Source organism: Lycorma delicatula, chromosome 7 (assembly GCF_047948215.1).
Source record: "Lycorma delicatula isolate Av1 chromosome 7, ASM4794821v1, whole genome shotgun sequence".
NCBI lineage: Eukaryota > Metazoa > Arthropoda > Insecta > Hemiptera > Fulgoridae > Lycorma > Lycorma delicatula.
Window position 1 is genome coordinate 109,665,216 of NC_134461.1, and position 27,719 is coordinate 109,692,934.

Sequence of the window (27,719 nt, forward strand, 5' to 3'; positions counted from 1 at the left end):
TTTAATACTAAAAAATATTTTTTTCAAACTAAATAAGCTACAAAAACTAACGAAATTAAGGGAACTGTAAAAATTATGAGAATGTAAATGAAAAAAAATGTCTAATGATTACTATCCCCCACTAAAGTATCGATAATTCTCATTTATGTTCAATTTTTCTTGTATAATCACAAAGACACTAGATATTATTTATACAAATTCTTGATTATGTAAAAAACTGTAGAAACTGGATTATGTATTTTCCAGATTTTAGTATACAATATCTTCCAAGAGGATAAACAATAAATTGGATGGCAGTATTGAGGAAGAATATATGAGTTTAGAAGAGGTGTTGGAACAAGGTACGTTATATGGTTGCTAAGAGCAATAAGTAAGAGGTTCATGGAAAGGAGGCGGAGTGTGTGTTGGTTGCATTTGTCGACCTAGAAAAGGCGTTTGACAGAGTTAGGATAAATTACTGGTATTTCTGGAAAAGAAAGGAGTTTACTGGAAAGAAGAGCTGAACTATAACCAGAGAATAAAAGTGATAGCAGGAGACGAAATGTCAGGAGGAATTAGGAATTGGAAGAGGGAGTAAGGCAGGGATGCTAAATGTTAAGAACACTGTTTAATATTTTTCTGGAAGAAATAATTAAATGCAGGCTGAATGGGTGAAGAGAAATAAAGAACGGGGGAAGAAGAATAGAATGTATACGTTTACTGATGACATGGCGGTATTGGAGTAGAGTCCAGATAAACTAAATGAAATGCTCGATGACTTCAATTAAATTTGTGAAAGTCAGGGTATGAGGATAAACAAAAAGAAGACAAAATGTATGGCATTAGATGGAAAAGAGGAGTGGATTGAGGTTAAGATAGAAAATCAAATTTTAGAGCAATTGAAAAACTTTCAGAGAGCTTTAAAACTGATAAAGCTTTTCACCTGACTTGCACAGTAGAAATTAGAACAAGGGTATCAAGAAAAAAGGAGGCATTTAATAAGAAAGGATGACTGTTGTGTGAACAGTTTAACTAAGCGTTAAGAAAAAGATTAATGAAATGTTTTATTTGATGTTTGATGCTATATGGAGCTGAAACGTGGGTGATAAGAAAGGCAGAGAAAATGAATTGAGGCTTTTGAGATGTAGCGCAGAATTTTAAATATCAGATGGCGAGACCGTGTAACAAATGAGAAAACTATTTAGGACATTGTATGAGAAGAAAGTGTTTGTTAGTGGATGCCGTAAGAAGGCTTGGTTAATAGAAGAAAAGGAAGAGATTTCAAATGATGGATGGAATTACGGGAAATATGCTGAAAAAAAGAGGTTAGCCAAGGATAGAACAAGATGGAGAGCAGCAGCAGTGACAGGACCTGGCCTAATGGCAGAATACTATGAATGACTTTAGAAGAAAACTTATCCCTTGATTTTCATAAAATAAAAACAATAAAATTATCTTAAGCCTAATACATAGTAGCCAAATCAGCGTAAAAAAATTCATACCAATTGGAGTGAGTACCTCTCTATAAGTGTAATAAAACGGGAGGCCAATCACATATAAGCAGCAATACAGATGTCTGTTTGAGGAGGCCTACGTGAAGCCGAAATTTGATTTGTATTTTACTGATGCAAATGTATGCCGAGGCATTTACATCGGTGGCTTCCCGACCGAGGCCTGGCTGATGACTGTGAGATGTAATCAGTTAGAGGGTCTAAAGACGACCTCCGGTAAAGCCCCTCAGAGCTTGGAACGGAGGGGGTGGTGTGGCGACCGGTAACGTCACAAGGTCGGTGTCTTCACCTTACGGGGTTGGGATGTTCTCCACCACTGCTGGTAACAGATAAGAGTGACGAATAAAGATACTTCTGGTTTGTCTATTCTACTATATGGTGCTTGTCCCCGCCTTTAGACTTCAATTTTTTTGTGTCTTATTATAACCGTATAAATAGACCTATGTTTTAATTTAGATACCTGTAAAAACATTCATAAAACAGGCATTTATTATATTGATAAAATATATTCGTAGTATTTCTTCATATCGATAAAGTACGTTTCGATATAAAAATATAATCTAAAAATATATTTTTTGATTCAGTTACTTTTCCAGGCTTGGCAGGTCTGATGTAGCTAAGTGTAAATGTACCTGTAAATATATAGTCTGGAATAGACTCAGGTCAACCTCTCCTGAGATGTGTGATTAATTGAAACCCAACCACCAAAGAACACCGGTACTCACATCCTAACATTCAAATCCATATAAAAGCAACTACCTTTACAAGGAAACGAACCTTAGAACACTCAACTTCTAAATTCAGCTGTTTTTGCGATAATGAGTTTAATCACTAAAGTAACCCGGCGGGTTATAATCTATGGTATTTTTTCGTTTTACGGCCCCCACGTTTTTCGCATTTTTTCAAAAAAAATGACTTCATGTAGCTGTTTTATACCAGCCATTTTAAACATATTAACGTATGTCAACCTAAGCGAACGAAGCGAGGCAACTAATTGGAAAATGTACCTGAGGAGTGTGTGTGTCCTGATCATTTATTAAAACAGAAATGACGGTAGAAATAGACAAGTTCTCATTTTCAAAAAGAAAGTACTATACAGGCAGAATTCTTCCAATTCAGTGGGTATTCCGAAGTATTTGGAGAGAAATTTTAAATATCATCTAAACAGACTTAACCTACGCTCGCTTCGCTCTCTAACCTTGACTAATTAATACTTAACATTTTGATTACATAAATAATAAATTTAGTAATTATTTATTATTTTAGTAATCCAGACATTACTGTTAATTAGTCAAGGTTAGCGAGCAAAGCGAGCGTAGGTTTAGTATAGTCATCTGATCTTGAAGTCGAAAGTTCAAGTCCTAGTAAATTCAATTATTTTTACACGGATTTGAATACTAGATCGTGGATACCGGTGTTCTTTGGTGGTTGGGTTTCAATTAACCAGACATCTCAGGAATGGTCGAACTGCGACTGTGCAAGACTACACTTCATTTACATTCATACATATAATCCTCATTCATCCTCTGAAGTATTATCTGAAAGGTAATTACGGAGGCTATATAGGAAAAATAAAGAAAGAAAGATTATATTTATAATTTATATTTTTAATTATAAGCAATAATGTTTATATTTTTAATACGTAAAATATGTTAATATGGAGAATGTTTAAAATTATTGGTATAAAACATCATGTTAATGTGTTTTCTCTAATGTATTATTGGGTTACTTTTATTGTGTTATAGGGTTACTGTGGTATTTATCTAATGTTTTGTTCATCAACAATTATAAAACATGTTACATTTATTAATTTTTATTTGAAAAAATCCGAAAAATGTGGTAGACGGAAAACGAAAAAGTACTTAATAAAAGTATTTTAGAGGTAATTAATTATAAGGAAAATACAATAAAATATGATCCATGTTGGATGATGATTGAAATGTTGGTTGTATTATCCCTGTAAGTAACACCTGCATCCTGCTCATCAGAGGAACTGGTTGTATAATGGATGTCATTGTTCTCTGAAGAAAATAATTGTTTCTTGGTCCTGAGATGCTTTACATGGCTTATAATTATAAAGAAAACTATGATAGATAGTGTAAACAGTAAATTAATATGATCAATTCAATTGACAGTAATGTATTACAGAGAAGAGTAATATTTATTGTATGAAAATTACCATTTACCATAGTGAAACAAATTTAAAGGTTTTTTATTACTATTAGGCTTTGATTTATCAGGAGTAGAATATTATGTGTCTGTTAAAACAAGCAAAACCTTTTACATTAAAGAGAACTGCATGTAGAAACCTTTGTAAAAAAAACTTTTAACATGTAAACGTTTCGATTTATAATTTCTTAGCAATTAGTTTAATATTAATGACGCGGAATTCGAAAAATTAATGGAGGTGAAATCTATTATACAAGTTGCTCACTAAGGTGTAATTAATTATAATTTTACCATTACACATTAACATTAGTATTTAATATTAATAAAATACATAACGTGAAAAAAAGTTACAGTGTATGAAATATGAGAGTGTGAAATCACGTAAGTCAATTAATTTAGATAGTATTAGACAGTTGGCGCCAATGAACGAGAATGTTATGTGGGCGTTTGTTACTCGACACTTCCACTTAAATGCCTCAAGCCATCATTTGTACCACCCATGAAGTGTTAACGTTATTATAATTGATCTGATAGGTTGGAAGCTGCGATACATGTAACCACTACACCTAGCACTAGCTACCAGTTGTCTGGTGCAATATTTGATATTGAAGCAAATGACTGGTTATATAACATATGAAAAGTAATAAAACCTATTTCCATATTTTTATACCCTTTTTTAACAAAATATTTCAAAAATAAAAAAAAAATTATAATATTTATTTTTACATTTTAATTTTTACGTTTACATTTTTTTTTCTTATTAATAAGAGGAAAAAACAATTTTTGTATTAACTAAACATTTAAATCATGATTTATGTATAATTTTTCAGCTTAGAAAATTTACTTCTAAAACATCAAGAATAATTATTTGATAATAATTAAGTTAGCTTCGAGATAGAACATCTCTAATTTAAAATATTCTTCGAGAAGTGAAGATTCAGCACTAACATAAATTGTAAATGAAAAACTTAGAAAAAAAATGTATACTTTGTTCAAAATATGTCATAAACAACATTTTTTTTGTTACCACAACAAAGAAGGAATAAAAAACTAGAAATAAACAACTAGTTTAAAAATTTACGCTGGTCTGGTTCGATTCTTTTCATGAATGAGAATCGCGTGCAGATTTTCTTTGCTGATAAAATTCTTCCGCTACATGTTGCATTTCAGAAGTTTGCGACTTCTGACTGCACAAATACGGCTTCTCTGAAAAAGGTTATAATATGTTAATGTATTCCTACAATCTGCTACTACATTTATGGAGTAGTATCATGCAGTAATTTAAATTATATTTTTATTTATTTTCTATTATATCACCACATAAGTTTTAAAAGTTTGTGCGTGGAGTATGGAAATGGAATTTTGTAGCGTATGAAAAATACCATGTCTGATCTGGATTCGAACCCGAGACCTCCGGATGAAAAAAAAGGCCGAAACGCTACCACTCCGCCAGAGAAATCATCATTTAAATTATATAGGTATAGTAATAATTAGTGTTGCTATATAAATTAACTATAATTATTTCTGTGATTAATTTCAAAGAAGAAAAATCTATTTTATCTAACACTATAATCCAGTAGGTCTTTCTAAATAGTGTATAGTGTAGTCTAGTTCATTATGGATACATCATTTTTGATTTGTTTATTTTATGCTTCTAATTTTAATTGTTAGTTGTATTATTGTTATTATTACTAATAAATAGTGTGTTAATCAAATAAGGAGCCCATTTATGTGTTAACAGTAAATTAAGGAAAAGAATAAGCAGAATATCTTGTGCAATTCGGCGCAAGAAAACTGACTTTTCATTATTATATTTTATTTTCTTTTAAAACATCAACTCATTCTACTCAAAAATTTAAAAAAAAAACCTTTGTACAATTACAAAAACACATTACAATAAAAGATAAAAAGTCAAAAAAAAAAAAAAAAATTTGTTTGCAAAATTATGTCTTGTTTAACTCAACAATACCTTATACAAACGAAACATCTTAAATTTGTTTTTAACTTGAGTGTAACTAAAGAACGAGTCAACCAATCTTTACGGGCAAAACTTCAGATACACTGACAGAACATGTCTAAATTTCAATGAATGTAATATAGTAGTTTTGGAGACTTCAAAATTTTAGATTTCGATTTTTTTTTTTTTTTGTCTTCAGTCATTTGACTGGTTTGATGCAGCTCTCCAAGATTCCCTATCTAGTGCTAGTCGTTTCATTTCAGTATACCCTCTACATCCTACATCCCCAACAATTTGTTTTACATACTCCAAACGTGGCCTGCCTACACAATTTTTCCCTTCTACCTGTCCTTCCAAAATTAAAGCGACTATTCCAGGATGCCTTAGTATGTGTCCTATAAGTCTATCTCTTCTTTTAACTATATTTTTCCAAATGCTTCTTTCTTCATCTATTTGCCGCAATACCTCTTCATTTGTCACTTTATCCACCCATCTGATTTTTAACATTCTCCTATAGCACCACATTTCAAAAGCTTCTAATCTTTTCTTCTCAGATACTCCGATTGTCCAAGTTTCACTTCCATATAAAGCGACACTCCAAACATACACTTTCAAAAATCTTTTCCTGAGATTTAAATTAATTTTTGATGTAAACAAATTATATTACTTACTGAAGGCTCGTTTAGCTTATGCTATTCGGCATTTTATATCGCTCCTGCTTCGTCCATCTTTAGTAATTTTACTTCCCAAATAACAAAATTCTTCTACCTCCATAATCTTTTCTCCTCCTATTTTCACATTCAGTGGTCCATCTTTGTTATTTCTACTGCATTTCATTACTTTTGTTTTGTTCTTGTTTATTTTCATGCGATAGTTCTTGCGTAGGACTTCATCTATGCCGTTCATTGTTTCTTCTAAATCATTTTTACTCTCGGCTAGAATTACTATATCATCAGCAAATCGTAGCATCTTTATCTTTTCACCTTGTACTGTTACTCCCAATCTAAATTGTTCTTTAACATCATTAACTGCTAGTTCCATGTAAAGATTAAAAAGTAACGGAGATAGGGAACATCCTTGTCGGACTCCCTTTCTTATTAGGGCTTCTTTCTTATGTTCTTCAATTGTTATTGTTGCTGTTTGGTTCCTGTACATGTTAGCAATTGTTCTTCTATCTCTGTATTTGAACCCTAATTTTTTTAAAATGCTGAACATTTTATTCCAATCTACGTTATCGAAAGCCTTTTCTAGGTCTATAAACGCCAAGTATGTCGGTTTGTTTTTCTTTAATCTTCCTTCTACTATTAATCTGAGGCCTAAAATTGCTTCCCTTGTCCCTATACTTTTCCTGAAACCAAATTGGTCTTCTCCTAACACTTCTTCCACTCTCCTCTCAATTCTTCTGTATAAAATTCTAGTTAAGATTTTTGATGCATGACTAGTTAAACTAATTGTTCTGTATTCTTCACATTTATCTGCCCCTGATTTCTTTGGTATCATTACTATAACCCTTTTTTTGAAGTCTGACGGAAATTCCCCTTTTTCATAAATATTACACACCAGTTTGTATAATCTATCAATCGCCTCCTCCCCTGCACTGCGCAGTAATTCTACAGGTATTCCGTCTATTCCAGGAGCCTTTCTGCCATTTAAATCTTTTAATGCTCTCTTAAATTCAGATCTCAGTATTGTTTCTCCCATTTCATCCTCCTCAACTTCCTCTTCTTCCTCTATAACACCATTTTCCACCCATCTATCGACTTTACCTTTCGTATTATATATTGGTGTACCATCTTTGTTTAACACATTATTAGATTTTAATTTATGTACCCCAAAATTTTCCTTAACTTTCCTGTATGCTCCGTCTATTTTACCAATGTTCATTTCTCTTTCCACTTCTGAACACTTATATATCGTCTGAAACCCAAGGTTTTCTACCAGTTCTCTTTATTCCGCCTAAGTTTGCTTCTGCTGATTTAAGAATTTCCTTTTTAACATTCTCCCATTCTTCTTCTACATTTTCTACCTTATCTTTTTGGAGACCTCTTGCGATGTCCTCCTCAAAAGTCTTCTTTACCTCCTCTTCCTCAAGCTTCTCTAAATTCCACCGATTCATCTGACAACTTTTCTTCAGGTTTTTAAACCCCAATCTACATTTCATTATCACCAAATTATGGTCGCTATCAATGTCTGCTCCAGGGTAAGTTTTGCAGTCAACGAGTTGATTTCTAAATCTTTGCTTAACCATGATATAATCTATCTGATACCTTGCAGTATCGCCTGGCTTTTTCCAAGTGTATATTCTTCTATTATGATTTTTAAATTGGGTGTTGGCAATTACTAAATTATACTTCGTGCAAAACTCTATAAGTCGGTCCCCTCTTTCATTCCTTTTGCCTAGCCCGTATTCACCCACTATATTTCCTTCCTTGCCTTTTCCAATGCTTGCATTCCAATCTCCAACTATTATTAAATTTCGATTATTTATAAGATTTCGATTAGAGACAAAATTAGAGATTTCGAAGGTGATATATGAGATCTCTTAATAAAATAATGAAACTAGTTTTTTTTAGCAGCTAAAGTAGCAACACTATAAAGTTACTAGTAAACATATGGTTAAATGAACAGCTTATTTATATTAGGTATTCGTATTTTTAGTCTATTTTTACCACGTGAGACATAAAAACACTTTTCGTGCAACGAGTTTTTGTTGTGCGTTACAAAAGTGTGTTCTTAATTATGAGTAACGTTGTGGAATCAATTTTTGTGTAACTCTATAAGAATACTACTGAAACTTTTTAAAAATTTAAAAGGGCGTATGGAGATGACGCTGTCACGAGCTCAAGTTGGTGGTTTAAAGCATTTTCAAATGGCCGGGAATCAGTTATGTCCCAAAAAAAGCAAAATTTAACAAATCAAAATCAAAGCCATGCTAATTTTGTTACTTCGATAGTATTGTCATTGTACATAAGGAGTTTTTGCTTACAGGACAAACTGTAATTCAATTTGTTTACCGAGAAATTCTTGAAAGACTGCGGAAAAGAGTTGCCCGCGTGAGACTAGCAATCAAAGACAATGGATGCTGTCATGACATGCAACTTGTGACACTGCACTCTCAATTAATGAATTTTTGGCAAAGAAAAACATTCCTTTAGTTCCTCAATCAGCTTATTCACCTGACTTTAGTCGCTGCGACGTTTTCCTGTTCCAGAATTTAAAAAAAAACAGCTCAAAGGACACCATTTTGAATCAGTAGAAAACATTTAAAAAAATTTAACCGACTATCTGAAGGATATTCCAGTTTCTGAGTTCCAATACTGCTATGAAGAGCAGGAAAACCGTTTGAAGCGCTGCGTGGCTTCCCAAGGGAACTATTTCGAAGGTGATAAGAGACCATGTGTAATTGGATTGTAAATAAAAAGTTTTTCTGAACCAGGCTCATTACTTTAATATACACAGCTCGTATGTATGTATATACATACGAGGTCTGGGGTTTCTTACCCCAAAATGTAAGAAAATTCATTTTCAACCACTTATTCTAACGATGAGGCTGAATGTAACTCCGTACTTTTCTTCGTCGTAATAACAATAATCCCTGGAGTTAAAATTAATATTTATTTGGCCTATGATATCCAATCTACGTTATCTACGTTAGAGTATAAAAATCTATTTATCCCTTTTGTGAATGAAATTATATTTTAAGAAACATATGTGTTAATTAATGTTAATGTTAATGGTGTGACGTCTATGAAATGACAATACTGATAATGGACCATATGTTTCGAAATGCGTCATTTTAGTACACGAATCATTAAAGTCACGTAATTGATAAAATTAAAAAAAATTAATATATTAAATTTACTAAATAACAGACATTGTGTAAATTTAAAGTACAATTGATAAAAACTATATTATTTCAACAAATCTCTTTAATGATTCAATCAAATATATAGTTATGAAAAAAGAGAGAAGTAAACTTTTGTTACGTTTAGAAGAAGTTTTTTAGGCTATTAATTGATTTTAAAAGGTTCCCGGGGAGTAAGTATTTTTAATTACAAATTTTTATACTATTACTAATCTTAAAATGGCACGTCCCTAGTGTCACTCACAGGAAATAATTTATTCATGAAATTTACTCATTTCTTAATAATTTAAGAATTTAAAATGACTTAATTAAATTTAAGTTAATTTTCTGTTTTGAATGTAAGAAATTGAAATAAATTAAAACATGAAAATATTTGAAGAAAATGTAATTAATACGAAGACTCATTTAAAAATTATTTTTAATTAACTCAGTGAAAAAAATTGTAAATTTCGTTGATGTGTTATCAAACTCTCGTATTAATTCAGTGAGTAGACGTAGATACGTAAAGTACCTTGATAAATATAATCTTCAGAGAAATTTTTATCTCAGAAATAATTAATGTTTTCTTTTTAATTTATAACTGAATAAACAAACATTTTATTTAGATAATTAAATCAGTTCATAACTAGATTATCTAGTCTATTTTATTGTTATGATTCAATTATATATATCAATATATAATTATATATTATATCAATTTAAATTGAGATTTCGTATTAGTATTTATTTCCTTATCTTTAAATTTATTTTACTTTTTCGACACAATTTTCATTTTCTTTTTTTTAATCCTCTTTTCATTATTATATAGAATATTGGCAAGCCCGTCAATGTCTCGTTATTGTTAGATTTGAGTAAATATATTTATGTAAATTAAATGAACACAATTGAAAGTTTGATAAAACATTAAAAAAATGAACATTACAGAAATTCACAAAATGCAACCTTCCCTTTTGCCCTTTCTCCCTTTCCCCCTTCACCTCTTCACCTCTTCACCTCTTCACCTCTTCACCTCTTCACCTCTTCACCTCTTCACCTTTTCCTTTTGTCTTTTTCTTTGTTTCCTCCTTTTCCCTTTCTCCCTTTTTCACTTCATCCTTTTTTCCTTCATCCTTTTTCCCTTTTCTCCCTATTCTCCCTATTGCTCTTTTACTATTTCAATTTTCCCTTTTTTCCTATTTCCTTTTTCCCCTTTTCACGCGCGGAAATTGGTCCAGAAGTTCTTTAGCCTATAGCGGGCACACATGTGAACATTGTCTTATATATCTATTTTTTGTTTTTTATTTTCTTTTCATGTAAGTAACACATGTACTGAATATGAGCTAAATCGGACCATAAATACAATTTTTTGAAATATCTCGACCTCAGCGCCACATAGCTGATCGAAAATAATTAACAAACCTTCGCGGGCGTGCGCACAACTCACCAAAGTTTCATCGTAATCGGATGAATGGTATAGGAACGCATACGGGACAAACAATCCATAAAACATTCATATATATAAAACATTACATCGTCTACATGATAATTTAATCATTCTCAATAATGAATTGAAATAAAACCAGATTTCATTTTAATATCTAAATTATTTCATATTAAAATTCAAGAAAAGTTTTCGAAAAATTTGTTACTTTAAAAACACTGCTTATAACCGATTAATAATCCGCATTTGTACTAAGATATTATCAACCATTAATTTTGTGCCGATTTTTTAAATTTCAAGAATTAAAAAAAAAATTGTTTTTACTTTCCTGGCTACAGAGACATTTGGTGCTGCAGCAACGGGAAAGTATATAGATCGGTCAATAAATCTGTAAAGATATAATTCTTTTTTTTTTACCAAAAAAAAGTCGACTTAAATAAACTTTAAATAATATGCGCAAAATTTTTTTAATTCAATGCTTCGAAGTTTAAAATAACTACTTTTGTCAGACGGATGTATGTACGTATATACGACGTATGTATGTTGGGGCATGTATCTGGTCTTGTAACTCTGGACCGGTTTTCTTCAAGTTAGTATACAGGTACTACCTTCCGGGTGAAAAAATGAATTAAAATTTAAATTCTTTATTTGGACAAGTTAGCAAAAATGTTTTCTTATAAAGGCTGAAGTTTTTTTATCAAGATAACAAGCTGCCAAAAAATATTATTTAATATTCACTTTCCTCCCAAAAAAATGTCTTTGTACTCTATATTTTCTACATCAGTAGGCGTCAAACCGCTATATCCATCTAAATGCAGTGGTCTATGGTAACAAAGAATAATAATAAAAAAATAATAATAAATTTAAATCCATCTAGCAAGTTACCCATTACATTTAAAATGTAAAATCTTATTTTTTGAAAGTCCTTTGATTTAATTATTTATTGATATTCAAAGATTTTCACCCTCTTTCTAAAAACTACAACTTTATATACTTTTTTGAATTATGGCTGAATCTTTGTATTTTTTAAACATTCTTAATAAGTACTTTTAAATTTATTATCACCAATTAGGGATTATTACCTTAAAAAATAATTTTACCCGAATGCTTATCACTGAGTACGGAAGCCCCAAAATGAAATAAAATGTTTATTTTTTGTAATTTCAAATTGTTAATCGGTAAAATGTATACAATAAAGTCATTAAAAATAAAATTAATATCTCTCCCTGATGGGGAAACTGCCAAATTAGATATTTATTTTCAATTTCATTTAATAATAAAATCAGTTTTACTGAATATTTAATCATTAAAAAAGGCCCTGTAGTAAGAGTCGCCAAATTTAAAAACGTCGAAAACATATTTATCGAAATTATGATCCGAATATACTAATATTAAAAAATTTGTTATTTTATTTTTTTAACCATTAGATTAAAAGTAAAAGATTAAAATATAATAAAACAAGTAGTTTTATGTTTAATAATAATAATATAAAAAAAACAAATCAATAACATTAAAATTTATTACGGTACGTGTTTTCTTGTTTTTAAAATTATGAAAAAATAACTGAAGCTGGCTAACTGAACATTTTTGGTTTTCTATTAACATGCTATACTTTTAATTATTATATATGTTTGAAAAACATATATAATAACATACAAAAGTACGCAAAAAATAGTCCCTTTTCCAATTCAAATTTTTTTCAATTCATTGCCGCCTTTTTTAGTCTTTAGTGCGTTTCCGATTTTGGTTTTAGTAATTTATTTTTAAGAATATATAATAAAAAAGAACAAATTCAAAAGAGGTGATGTTTATCTTAATTTGATTTTGTATTTAATTTCACGGATATCTTATATTTTCTTTGTCTTATTTATTACACTGTCATTAAAACTCGTTTTATTTGATGTTAAAACATGTAATTTTAATAAGAAAAACAAATATCATTTAAATAATGGTATATAACCTATTTACAATTTTTTTATTTAATAATAATATAAAATTAATTTCATGTACAGTAGTAAGTGTGTTTATATGTTTCGCTAGCTGTATGTTTTAATCTTGTTAAGCAAGTCGCGTGTGTTCTCAATTAATTCTTGGCTAGTGAGTACTCGGTAAAAGAGAAAGAGAAATATAGAATTAAATAAAAAGAGAAAATCTCTTTAGTGATGAATGTTGTGTCAAGTCCTACTTAAGATTTTATCATGTATACAGTGGTCGGTATATCCATAATTCACTTAGATAACAGTAATCTGTTTCTTTATCCACCTGTTTATAATTGACCAGCCGAATGCAGTTCATTTTAGTTAGTCATCTTGTGTCGCCAGTACTCTATTATCTATCATCCGTTTAATTTATTTGACATAAACTTTATGCAAACTTCTTTATGATAAATGCTTTATATTTAACTTATTTGTTTACTTCTGAATTTTTCTTCAATAATTCATTTCAACGATATCTTTATAAAAATAAATTCACGCTATTCAACTCAAATCATTAAAATTATAACCTGTCGATTAAGTCAAACGATTGAAGTTAATTTACTACATAGGTAAAGATAACTATTAGTTTAAATTACTAATGAATTGCAGTAGAATGAATACATTAATTAGAAAGAGTTATAAATTGATAACAAAAAGTGGAACTGGGGTTTTATTATTGTAGGAGAAATAAAGAAAGGTTAACTTTTACCTAATAATCACCTTAGTCAGGCCGAAGTAGTGCCCTGTTAATTTTTTATCGACCGTGTATAAAACGTAATTTCAAGTATGTCAATAACCAGACCATTCCAATCAACGTCTAAAATATCAGATATATTAACTTAATAGGTCCCAGCAATTCCAGGAAATATTCCGTAGCCATTGAGTTAAAATATACTAGTACAGTGGATATGATATATGAAATATAAGTAAAAATAATGATATAGATACAGAGTCATTTTTTGCAAAAAAAGAATTTAAAAAAAAAATCTTCATAGTAATAAATTCTAAAATTCTAAAGTTCCAAAACAAAATATCATAAAATTCACTAGAAGGTTGTTAATTCTGTTACTCTATTACGCCTACGTGTTGCGGTAGTTTCAACTTAATTCCTGGTGATCACCTCTTCCAGGAAATTAGCATTCCTAATTTTGCAAAATGGTGTTCAGGAAATCAGATTTCTGTGAATAAAATGGGATAATAATACATCTATCATTTTGCATTTATCTTTTTTTACCAGCAAAATAAATTGATTTTCTCATAAATACTACGAAAACTCACGTTCATTCTCAGAATTTTCTTTTTATTATGAAAGTATCAACTTCAATTTAATCCTTCTGATCAGGCACTAACTACATTAGGAATAATTTTTTACTGAAAAAAGAGATAGATATTTCTCTCAAAATTAAAATCTAAAAAACGTATATACCTTTATTTATAAGAATTTTATATAACAATAATATAATAATATATAAAATTTTTATAAATAATGTTAATATTATACATTTTAACATTTTGCTTACATTTTTTTTATGTAGTGGTATAAATAAACGTATATTCGAATAAAAATCATCTTAATCAAACTTGGATGCGATTGTTTGTCCTACAAAATTACAGAAAAACATCCACCAAAAATAATCCTAACAGCGGATTAATTACAATTAACAACCGTTGAAAAGTTAATTACAACGTAAGCTAAGCCAAAGTGACTAAAACAAAACAGATCAAAAACCAAAATTTATATGTAATTTATTTTAGCTCGTTAAGCAGTACGACTAAAAGGACAATTAGTGATTTATTATTAAATTTCTTTTTTCATTAAGAGTTGGCAATGATGTACAAATTTATTTTGCATAAAATAATAGTATAAAGGACAATTATTCAGATACATGTATTACATCTTTCAAACAGACTGACGTTGTTCTATTATTATACGATTTAATATAATACTATTATACGATATAATATATCATTATTCTCTTAATTACAATATGTTATTGGATATTATGTAATTCAGAATTCTGTTGAATATCTAGCCCTGTTTTATCAGTTAAATATCGTCCGTGAGATGATTTCGTCGGGTATTCATGAAGTAAAATTGAATATTGATCGAACTACGTTATAAAGAATGATTCAAGAAAAATGTAACAAACTTTCAGGACATGTTCTACTGGTAAAAATAAAGAAAAATTCATATAAACATACCGTTAGGAAACGTTTCGTTAGACAGTGTCGGCTGTCACCTGATTTCAAAGTCGAGATTTCTAAGGTTGAAATCCTACTAAAGGCAGTTTCGTTTATACGGATTTGAATACTAGATCGTGGATACCGGTGTTCTTTGGTGGTTGGGTTTCAATTAACCACACAGCTCAGGAATGGTCGAATCGAGTCTGTACAAGACTACACTTGTATAATATGTATGAATTTATATTCATACATATTATCCTATAATGGTGGTTCCGGAGGCTAAAAAGAAAAAAAGAAAAGAAAGACAGTGTCGGCTGACAAAGAAGCTTTAACTCTGATTTCTGCATCTTCGACAAAACTAAATCAGACTGCAAGTATTTTGATCTAAATTAAGGGTAAATATTGTCCGGTTATATGAAATCTGGCCTGAAAGACTGAAAAAAGTGTGTCCCAGAACTCTACTTTTAGTAGGTTTCAAACTCTGGCGTAAAAGATAAAGAAATTGAGTCGAAAAACAGACTATTTTGTATTTGGCGTTGAATAACTTTGTTAAATGTGTAATAAACATTAAGTTTTCTAAATAATACTAGTGATTGTTTATTTTTTGTAAAATATTTCATTCTTTTGTTTTTTAATATATATTAAACCTCCTATTTCGTTTAATAGCTAATTAAAATTTAACACATACGAATATGTTTTGTCTTTAATAAACTTCAAAATTTTTACGTTTGTTTTTTGTTTATATGAACTGCAATCCTACCGTTTTACTCAAAATCAAATTATCTTCAATTTTTGCTTAAAACGTGTTTATTATCATTTAAGAAAGTTATTTTATGCCAAAAATAAAACTTGTGTGGTTTACGACTGAAATTTTTTTATATTTTACCCAGGATTTCTCGAAAATTATCAAAAATATTGTTCTGTGACCTATTTTTAAAAAGTTTCCAAGCCAGATTTCATTAAAACTACCACTTAATTTGGATCCCAAGAATTACAGTCTGGTTTAAGCTAAAGAAGTAGGATGAAATCTTTCGCCAACCGGCAGTTGCTCATGAAGCGACGTTTAAGAATCTACTGCTATAAGAACTTTCTTCTTTATTTTCATCAGTAGAACATGTCCTTAAAAGTTTTAAAAGTTTTTACACTTTTTGTGAATCACCCTACGTTATTAATTTAATCCGACAAAAAATATTGGTGCAAGACAAAATTAAAAAGTCTTAAATATAGATAAAAATTGTAACCAAAAGTGTAACCGTTTTGGAGATTTACAAAATGCCATAATAAAACAATAAAGCACTAAATATAATTTATTATTTCCTAGAAACGCAAAATTACAACTTCTGTGTGTATTAATTGATGAAAAACCTTTGCTCTTGTCTAACATACTATTTCAACTCAACAAATAAATTAAATGATTCATTCTACTTTCTTGTTGAGGGTGTACAAGACAGCCTACACAAATCGGCCATCTACTTACAATATAAAATAATGTAAAATTTAGTTGAGAAAACATTTATCAATTACTACTAATAATAATAATAAGCCCCTGACTGACGTCAGGCGGCTGGCAGAGCTTTTTCCTCCACCTACGGAAAAAAAAAATAAACAACATGCTAAATACATTTTTAAATTATATACTAGAATTTTTTTTTAGGAAAGCTTTAACAGGCAGCTTATTACTTTACTAAAATAATGTAAAAGTCAACGGATTTAAATTAATGCTATTACTACATCTCGCGTAGATACAAAACATGACTAAAGTATGTTACATTTTGCTCACGTGCCAAACAAAAATTTAGCAATTAGACAGTGTATTCATTTATTTATATAAGTATGAATTTTTAACTAAAAACAAAAAATATATTCTTATAAACAAGAAAATTGTAGAAAATATATTTTTTTATTGGTAGCGATTTCAATAATGAAATGGGGTTCAATAAGGAGCAATGATATGTCATGGTAGAATAGGCTCGAATGTGCATCAGTCATAAATATATTAATTTGTTTACATCCGGGCTCAAACTTGAATAAACATCCTCTACTCATTTATCGTAATATATTAGTTTTATTTTTTCTATACCAGCTGAATTACCTGGAGTACTTCCGAGTACTAGCTCTTATATTTTTTTATATAAAATTTTATTATTCAGAAAGAATTCCGTATTCAATACTCAAAGAAAAAAAATTCTTTCCAAAGTTTAATTTAGTTGTTTATTTTTACATTAAACCTTGTCTCTTAAAAACTTTTTTTTTAAAAATCAAAATCTAGTTTTTAACTTGAATAAAACGGTTTCCAATTCATGTTAAAAGTTTCCTTCAACGTCCTTCTATTGAAAATGAATATATATATAGAGCCTATATATTTCTTTTGCAAATTATATTTTTATTAATTTTTTCCCTAAAGTTTATCTTAAGTGTAAAAAATAAGCTTTATCCCAGAAAAAAATAATTCTTCTTTTTATAGTTTTACTAATGGGTCAGCTCATCCGTAATGTGTAATTTCAAAACACGCTTACTCAAATGATGATTAATTTTTATCTTATTAACTTTTCTTTTGGTGAACGTTTGCCTATGTATTGGGAAACTAGTTTTATTTTAATTTTAATTACGTAGATATGTTAATTTTAAATTTTTACGAAATTTCTCCTTTTATGATCACGACTCAAAAAAAGCAATCAAGAGAAAGTACTAATTTACTTAAGTTTTATACTATTCGCAAAAGTATGAGGAAAGAAAAAATGTATTCTGGATAGGTACCATTCACCGTTCAAAATTCAACTTTATGTACATATACAAGTATATATTAAAAACTTGAGATCGGTCTATAAACCAGCTTTTCCTACAGCGTGAAACAATTAATACGATTCACATTCAACGTTTTGATTAGACCATGTGTATGAAACTGACTCTCATGTAAAACAATGTTCTGACGTGTTGTACAGCATTAATATATACAGTACCGTCCATTTGAGTGCTGGTTCTATTTGGATTGTGCGATAATTACTACACCAGTTTTGGTTTAGCACATAAACTTAACAAGAAACAAACACATCTAGTTGGAACTCTTAGGCGTAAAAGAGAACTTATACCTTCAACAGAAGAGGCGTCTAACCTACAAAAATAAATGACTGTAGCCAAGAAGAATAATACAACAGTTATAGTAGCAAAATGGAAAGACAAAAGAGATGTGATGTTTCTCACTAATAAATATTTACCAGAAATCCACCGGGTTGGTCTAGTGGTCAGCTGATTTGGAAGTCGAGAGTTCCAGCGTTCAAGTCATAGTAAAGTCAGTTATTTTTACGGAATTGAATACTAGATCGTGGATACCGGTGTTCTTAGGTGGTTGGGTTTCAATTAACCACACATTACAGGAATAGTCGAAATGAGACTGTACAAGACTACACTTCATTTACACTCATACATGTCATCCTCATTCATTCTCTGAAATATTATCTGAAAGGAAATTACCGGAGGCTAAACAGGAAAAAGAAAAGAAATATATACCAGAAATGATTTCAGTATAAATCAAAAGAGAAGAGTACAAAAACCATCGAAAAGTTGATTATAGTGTAGCCAATACTTTCACAGAAGTATCACATCAAATATCCTATTCCAGTGCCCTTAGACGAGAAGTCAGTTATAGTAAGATTCTATCTGAACTACTGCTAAATACGGCAATGTGAATGAAAATGTAATTTAAAAACACATATTAATAGTAAAATTAGTATTTTTCAATTCCGAGAGATGTTAACAGAACAAATTTTCTTCAACAGAGACACTGTGATTGTCTCCAAAGAATAATAATTAAAGTACTCCAAAGGATAATAATTCGATTACTAGTAATCAAGGTGAGCATTAACTGATTGAAGTACCAAAACGAGGAAGATGTATTGTTTGCTACGCTCAATTTTGCAAAAGAATATGTTCGAGAATTTTCTTTATAGAAAACACCTCATGTCCGGTTTAATTGATCAGCTTTTAGTGAGAAATTTATGTACATGTATGCTTTTTCAAAATTCATAAATCAACTAGGAAATCAAATTAAAAAGTGAATGACTATTTGTATGATCAAAAAAATAATCTTAAAAGACTTTTGATTATTTTTGTCTTTGTATGCTGTTTTATTTGTTTGTATATTTTTGATTGATTATTACTTTTTTTTTTGTTTTTTATCTTATGTTGTAGTGTTGTAAGTGTTGCAATGAAGTATTAGCCTCATTTTTTTTTTTTTTTGCTCTAGAGCAAAGACATTTTAACTGAACTAGTAAGCAAATATATTAGGCCGTCAATTACATGACAATCACCTTGTATTCATAAATATTACGACATAAAACTGATCTGTTTTTCTACGGCCCGTGTGTATACATTTCAGGCACGTCTTAAACCCTTATCTAAAGATTGGAAATTTAAAATTTAATTATTTGTATTAACTGAACATAATTAAAGTTATTTAATAAAAAAAAAAGTTTAAGCCGGCAGAAAATTTTACAATTTCAGCATGTTTTCTATGGAAACAACCCCATATGACAATTTTATACATATAGGCTGGATGAAATCTTCAATGTGTATCAAATTTATTCACGTGGCATTATTAAGAAATTTATTGTAATACTGTGAACTTTCACGATGTAAAAATTTGAAATCAGCCAAGACATCCATCCTGCTGGTCATTTTAATAATTATTAATATTTTTAATCGTTTTAATGTTATTAATACATACAAATAAGCACATGAAAAATATAATTATATAATACAAATCAATTATAAAGGGTACATATTTTTAGCAGCAAAAATGTATTAAATTACACACAACAATAAAGGAAATAACCAAACGGGTCGGTCTAATGGTAAAACTTGTTGTAAATCAGTTAATTCGTAGTCGAGAGTTTAAAGGTTCAAATTTTAAAAAAAGTAATTGATTTTATTCGGACTTGAATAAATAGTGGATACGGGTGTTGTTTGATGGTTAGGTCTTACATTACCACATGTCTCAGGAATGGTCTGAATCTGTTGATTTAGGCCGAATGTGTCTGAATATTACACGTTTACCGGTATTTTTACACAATATGTGTGGAAAATTCTGCTAATTACTTTAATTTTTCAGGTGAATAAAAATAAAAATATTAACAAAAAATAATTCTTTTTTTTAATTTTTTTTATTATGACAGCAACTTTACAATCTGTTCAGCAAGATAATTGAAAAATAACTAAATAAGATGTGTTTTTAAGTTGCCACAGACTCAGCGGCTTGTGACTTAATAATTAAATAGAAGAGCACTGCGTACGGCCTGACCATAAAGTTACCTAATTGAAACGTTAAGGCAAACCAAGAATATTGTTCCTCAGTAATCTTGAAAAATTACTGATCGTGTTATCAAATAAATTGACTGCCAAATAATTCGGGTACCGATCCAAACGATTTTGATACCGTAAACTGACCAGAGAGATTTCCTGCCGAACGGTTCGCAACTTAAGATCATTATATACAAGGCTATTATTTACGTACCAGGGTATGTGTAGCAATTTCCGCATTATTTCTGTTTGGTAGCGTTCAAGTGTGTCAATAATGTAGTTGCACGCTGTACCTCACAATTCAAGCCCGTAAATGAAATAAAGGACATTTTTATTAAACCTAATACCAATATACTGTAAAGTAATTCTAATTATTAATTAAAACATCGTAAATAAAATTTCACTTTATATTCAACGGTGATCTAGACGACTGATTTCAGTTTATTTCTATAATATATAAAAGCGATATAAAAATTTAATAAATGAAATGAAAGAATCTTATTTTCGTATTAATTTTTCTAGAAATTTCATTTATTAAAATTTTAGATAAATTATACATTAATGAAGATAATATTAAATACTTTTAAAATTCGCAAGAAGTGTTATAAACTTTATTTACTATAAATTGTTGTTTAAATAATTAGCAATTAAAGATGTAAAAAAAAATAATGAAAATATATTTAGCATTAATTTCAGAAGTTTAGGTAAAGTATTATAAAGTAACATGAAATTGTAGAGATATTACAGATATAATCATTGATGCATTTAATGATTCAGAAATCTGAGATACAAGCGGCATAATTCAATTACTTTGTTTGAAGGCGTCATGCTTATTAAACAGCCGAATCCTCAAATTAAAAAAGCAAAAGTCTCATTTAATATAATGAACAGTGCCTCCATTTCTGTGCGGTTAACACTCAAATGAGAGGTGCTATGTTTTTATCACTGTACAAATGTTTGTAGAAGTTTCGGAAGTTTTGAGTTTGTTTTAGTACGCCTGGCACGAAATTTTTTTTTAAGAAAAGGAATTCCATTTTCTTGAAATGATGGTTGTCTCAAACAAGTTGATTACATCAGTTTGTTTATGACACTCAACATACACTGATCATAAGGCTAAGAGTAAAAATATGAGCTAAAATTAAATTCCTTGAAGCGTGCAAAAATCCAATAAAATGATAAGCATTAAAATGGATATTATAAAAGAGAATTCTACTTCATTTCTTTGTAGTTTAAAGAATATGAAATGTAAAAGAATGTTGTTAGGTATACTTGGATATATTTTTCATTACAATCTTTCCAAGCTGTAAAATAGAAGTCAATTTAAGAAAGGATGACCCAGGGAGAGAGGGAATGAAATTAAATGAATGAGTGAATTTAAATGATCCATGCTGATTAAGGAGATGAATCTTGCCTTCAAGAAAAATATCTTGAAGTTTTTCAAAGTCTTACTAAGAAAATAAAAAATAACAAAACCCATCCTCACCATTGAGTCTGCCGCATTTTACAACTCTACTATTTTTACCGGTTACTCTTCTTTCCATTGTTAAATTAATTAATCACGCGTGTTTAAACAATATATCTATCAGTCATTTTTAGTGCGTGTGGTTTATACTCAAAAATATAAATTACTGTAGTATATATTTGCTATTCATGCCAATTATCGTATAGTAGTTTGAAATTTTAGTGTTCTAATTGAGAAGCTCGTTCAGAGGGAAACAGTGTAGGACATTCAAGCTGTCCGGACGAGGCCTACAGCCAAGGCAAAAACTGAGTTAATAAATCACCGATGTAAATGTCTACCGAGGCATTTACATCGGTGGCATCCCAACGAGGCCAAGCTTATTGCTATGAGATGTAAAATGTCAGAGGGCGACAGACAACTACCGTTAATGCCCATCATGGCACGGAACGGGGAGGGGTGGTGTGACGACCGGAATCGTCACAAGGTAGCCGTTTTCCTCAACAGGGGTTGGGATGTTCTAAGAAAATATTGAGACAGAAAATATATGTTTGTTTATAACCACAAACATGTCGTTTCCGGGCCATGATAACGCCGAAGCCAAAACGCTTCGGCGTTTTGAAAAAAAAAAAAACAAAAACAATTCTGATTTTGTACAAATATGGCCTTTGCTTTTTTCTCTTAGATTCGCCTTAAAATTAATAGTCAATCAATCTACCAAATAATTTTACCAATATATATTTTTACGATTATATATATACCAAATATATTCAATATTTTTTTTTAATATTAATCACAATTACGAAGCCTTAACGGTTTGTCTTTTTTCAATATTGATGATTGGCTATAATAAAACCCTATACTGCATGTAAATATCTTTAAAAAATTTCTATACAATTTTTTATATATATTTTTCCAACTCCATGTTTCATATGTCTAGCAAATTCCTTCTTTCCTTAAATAATGCTTATGCTAACCCTTTGATAGTCAAGGTCTTACTTCTACATTTAACTGACCAATACATTATTTTTTATTAAAATTTATTTCATTTCTTTAATTTTTGTTTATTTTTAAATTAATTTTCTGTCATCAATAAGTTCATACCATTAAATGTTTTCTATTTTATTTTTAGCCAAAAATATATCAAAATATTTTAACGTCACTGGTTTTTTATCCTTAAGACGTTTATATCTTATTTTAAATTATTATTTCAGATTTCTTATTACGAAATCTATGTTCAAGTTTCAAAGTAAAGTAATAAACAACATCCTGGTCTCACCCTATCGAAGCATTTCTTTTGACTTTTATTTTAATCTCAGCAATATATTGATTTCCTTCCAAGTTATAAACAACTTTTCTTTTTTTTTATATTTCTTAAACCTGAAAAAAGTGTCTTAAAATATTAAATATCGTTTATATATTTGTAGCATTCAACTTCGTTGCTTCACCAGCTCTATGTGGATGTATATAAAACACTTAGCCGATATAGTAATATGTTTAGATCAAAGATGCTTTCCCAAAATCAGATTTTTAATCAAATCAGGAGGATATTAAAGTTGTGCAAGGATTACTATGCCCCCATTAGAGCAAAATCCACGAGTCTCATCATTCTACTTTTTGGCATTGCAAAGGTTATATATTTTAATCATGTTACTTACTTAAATATCTTTCAAACTGAGATTCAAATCATATGCTGATTTGAGAGTTAACATATTTCTCGAAATTGAACTAGATTTGGAACCGAGCTTATACGTTGCTATTCAAGTCTTTGAGAACGCTCTGTCTACAATCATGAAGTCTAGTAGTCCTACAATTTCTTCTTCCTATTTGTCTAGGTCTTATAGAAAATATTAATATCAAACTGAAAATTAAATCTATCCTAATTATGTGTGTGGCTTACAGTGATGGAACTTCTTAATTCAGGATAAAAAAATAAAAAACTCTCGTAGGATGAGTTCCGTAGGTAGGTAGCCGCCAGAATGACAATGACAGTAGATTAATAAAACTCATAACTATCTGAAGAAATCCACATCGATATAAAAATTTATTAATCCTCAAATAATCAAAATCTTTTGAATACGTCATCATTCAATTTAATTTTATTATCAAACTATTTTTATTTTTTTATGTACATTACGATAATATATATTGATCTTTTATAGTCAATAACATTAAATTCAGTAAATCACATTTATATAGCAGTAAGATTGGTAACGTTTGAACTTTGGTAAATATTCAGGGGGGTTATAAGAATGCTACAGATAAAAATATCGTTGGTTTAGCTGTTTTCGCAGTTGTCGGGAACAAACGAAAAAGACGTTTCTTTAATATTAGTGAGATTGTTGGCTTGATGATATCGCTGAATAAGGTTGCGCCCCTTGTATTCATTAAGACAATGAATATGTGCATGTCATACATTGAATATTCTTTTTTATCTACAAATATGTACATATCAATTTATACTTTTAAGTAGATTTCATAAGAAAGCTACCTATTGTAAAGGGTTCGACTTCCGGAAAATTTCTACATATTTTCGCGTTTCACCTTCCCCAGACCCCAAAACCACCGTCAGAGCAAAAGTTTATATATATATTTCACTTTCTTGTGAACACGATAACTGCCGTAATTTTGCGCCAATCACTTTCAAATTATTTCTTAAAAATAACTATTCCAAAAATCTCGATCAATTTCGTTAACGGCAAAAATCGGACCACGGGAATGAAAATGGGGGGTTTTCCGAAAATAAATAACGCTGTAACTTTCTAATTAAATAAAATAATGAATTTTTTTATAGTTTTTACTATTTTTTGGATACGAGCCGAAAAATTATTTCAGTAACTTTTTTTGATATCACCAACCATTGTACCAGGGGGTGGAAAAAATGGGGGTTTGAAGTCAAAAAACATCATTCCTCCGTTGATAGGCACAGTATGTAATCGGTTTAAGGTGGTCGTTCGTTCTCTAAACGTAATATAAAAACTTTGTTTGAAACAGTTTTGAATATGACCAACGCTTACGGTAAGGGATGAGCAAAGTTTTGCTGGAGGTTTAGGAAGATGGTCTTGTCGTATACTAAACATGTGAAAATTTTTACACATGCAACCATTGTCGTATTGAGTAAATTTGAAGTTTTTCTTAATTTTAAGGTGAAAATCTTTTTTATCTCATACTTATCACCGGTGAAATCTAACTCCGCCTTTCGGCGTGCCGAAAGGAATTTTTTTCTTTATACTTTTTTACTATTACTTTATACTTTTTTTCTGTTTCTATTTTTTCTCTAAAATGAATAGTTACCTAGGGAAATAGGAGAAACATCTGGAAATTCTGGCGATTTTTTTACATTTTGTTTAATAAAAAATTTAAATACCCTTTTTCAATTGGCACATAATGAAATAATCATTTCTAATAACATTCAGGAGGCATTAAAGCAGATTAGCTATCACATAGAAAAAGTCCAACCCAAAACAGATACCGCCTGGAATACTAATTTGTTGTGATAAAATCGGTGACCGCAATAAGCAAGCAATTAGTTATTCAGCAGCTTACTAATAAATATTGTTTCAAGGAACAACGCAAAGTTTTATTTTTCTAAAAATTTAAACTTTTCTTTTTTTAATAATTCCAAATTATTTTTAAAACTGTATTTTAATAACTAATGTAACTCTTTAGTTCCTTTTAATAATTGTTATCGTGTCACTTTTATATTATATTGATAGCCCAAAATTTCTTATAAAAAAACACACCCTGCTTCTGTTGAGTTTATAATAATTTTAAATTTAGTTAATATTTTAATTAAATTTCTCAATATCAATTACACCAAGTAAAAGAGTACTAATTATTTGTTTGCATATTTATTTCGTGACGAAATGATTAAAACTAATCCGATTTATTGACTTTCTTTATTTAAACTAAATAAATATTCTTTGTTAAATGCCTTTCGATTCGGCAAATAAAAATAAAAAAGGACCTTCAGGGGATACCGGAATTGCGTAGTGAATTAACCATTATGTTATGAATTTGCAATTTATTCGTAATATTAACTAATAACAAATTATTTGATTTAAAGAAGGGAAACTGCAGAAATGTGACAGAAAATAAACTGCAGTATATTTCACAGTGTATATAAAGGAATGAAAATTGTGTAATTAAATTCCAAGATGATTAGGTTTTGTAGTAATTTTTTTAATAATAGTAATAATAATAATAATTTTAATTTAATATCTTATTTTGGTATCAATCAAAAGTAAGAAAGAAAATATCAAAGGAAAATAACTTTAAAAAAGCTTATTCTGACTAGCCATGTATTGTGTACTGAATTGTATTGTATTTTACTGTTTCATTTCTAACTTAAATTTCGTTTTCAATCCTGTCACCGGATCAAAAGTTCTTCCATTCATTCGCTTTAGATATTTTCAGCCATTTCGTTCGCTACTCAGTTAAAATTCAATCTCATTTAAACCCTTTTTAACTTCTTCATTTTTTTCTTTAAATTTTTTACGTAAAATACTAGTTTATTTAATTTAGAAAATATGTATTAAATATGAATAATATAATGTAAAAATTTAATTGTTGTAACGTTTTTTTTATGTCTACATTAATTAAAAATCACATTTAGATTTCTTAACAACAAATTTGTCACATCAATAAAAAAATTTGGTTTTTGTTTACATTAAATAAGTATTTTCCTGACAAATGTACTAATGTATTGTTTCTAAATAAAATTCAATTTTTTCTTCGTTTTATTCACTTTGTTTTACATTACTTTGTTTATAATTAAATTCTCTATAAATTTTTTTAGAAAATTTTCAATGTTTACTACCCATTTCCCAATGTTATTTTATGTCAAACATAAAAAACAGGGTTTTTTACCCAAATTTATTATTTTCACCCCAGATTTCACAAAAACGATTACAGATACAGTTCTGGGACCTACTTTATTCAATTTTTTAGGTCCAGTAACATAAGAAAACACTTATTTTATCCTTTAATTAACATCCGAAAAATTTCAGTACAACCTCTTTTCACCGGGGTAGCTGAAATCCGAGCGAAATCTTTCACCAGCCATATTGTTTTTGACTGCCGATTCAGTATAAATAGATCAATGGCTTTAACTAACTTACTAACCATTTGGCACTGTTGGTATTAATACAATTGTATACATTAAATCTCCACTTACCAACAATAATAGACGCAAAACATCTTACAAACATGACGTTACTGTCTTATTGACGTACGAATTATTTTATTCTTGACGATTATTATGAACAAGAGACTTTTAGAAAATCCCTGAAGATGGAGTAACAGTGACTAAAGTACTAGGATTTAGACTTTTTAAATTGTTGAAGAGGATTTTAATATAAGTAGTGAAAATTACTTCCTAGAATTTATGTACGCTAATCATCTGATTTAGTCATGATTTAATAGAACGAAAACTAATTATCCAGGTTATAATATAAAATAAACAGAATTTTTTATTTACTAAAGAAATAAAACAATAAAAATTATATACTTACTTGTCAGATTAAAATACTTACAATTAAAAAATAAACAGAAAAAAATAATATTTTTTTTATTTAAAAAAATGCTTTTCTTAAAAAAACTCAAAACAATACCACAAAAAAAGTTAATTTTTAAAAACACACCTTTCTTTAGAAAAAATTAATAAAACCAGATTTGTTTAAAAAAAATTTGCTTTTAAAAGAGTTACTTTCATGAGATTGGTTTTTAAAAACTTTTATCTACCTGTGACTAAAAAGAAAAGCTTGGAGCGCGTTGAAATTAAAAAGTGTTTCTATATGAGAGCGCCCCACACTTTTCTTTTTAGTTATGGATAAATAAATATTTTGTAAAAAGTAATTCTCTTGAAAGTAATTCCTAAAAAATTAATTTTCTTGAAAATCATTT